A 591-nucleotide genomic window follows, 5' to 3' on the forward strand; every position below is an offset into this window, starting at 1 on the left:
TGAACAGGATATCTGCTGAGCTTCCCTGGTCAATCAGGGTTCGATGTAGGTTGGCGTTTGCTAGGATGATGGTGATTACCATTGGATCGTTGTGCCCGGGTATTATCCCTTGAGCATCTTCTCGGGTAAATGAGATGGTAGGCAACTCGGGCAGGGGACTGTCTTCTCAGACATGATAGACTTCTTTGAGGTGTCTTTTTCGCGAGGATCTGGATGTTCCTCCGCCTGCAAAACCTCCATTTATCATGTGAGCGTGCCTTTCAGGGGTTCGTGGGGTTTGTTCGGCCCGATTTTCGTTATCTCCCCGTCTTCTCTTCCTGGTCTCTTCTCCTTTCTCTGCTATGTATCTGTCGAGTTTTCCTTCTCTGGCTAGCTTTTCTATAACATTTTTTAGGTCGTAGCAGTCGTTAGTAGAATGACCGTAGAGCTTGTGGTATTCACAGTATTCGAACCGATCTCTCCCTGCTCTTTTGTGTTTTAGCGGTCGAGGTGGTGGGATCTTTTCGGTGTGGCATACTTCTCTGTAGATGTCTACCAAGGAGACTCGGAGGGGGGTGTAACTGTGGTACTTCCGTGGCTTGTCCGAGTTGG

This window comes from Arachis duranensis, unplaced genomic scaffold (assembly GCF_000817695.3).
Source record: "Arachis duranensis cultivar V14167 unplaced genomic scaffold, aradu.V14167.gnm2.J7QH unplaced_Scaffold_52750, whole genome shotgun sequence".
NCBI classification, from domain to species: Eukaryota; Viridiplantae; Streptophyta; class Magnoliopsida; order Fabales; family Fabaceae; genus Arachis; species Arachis duranensis.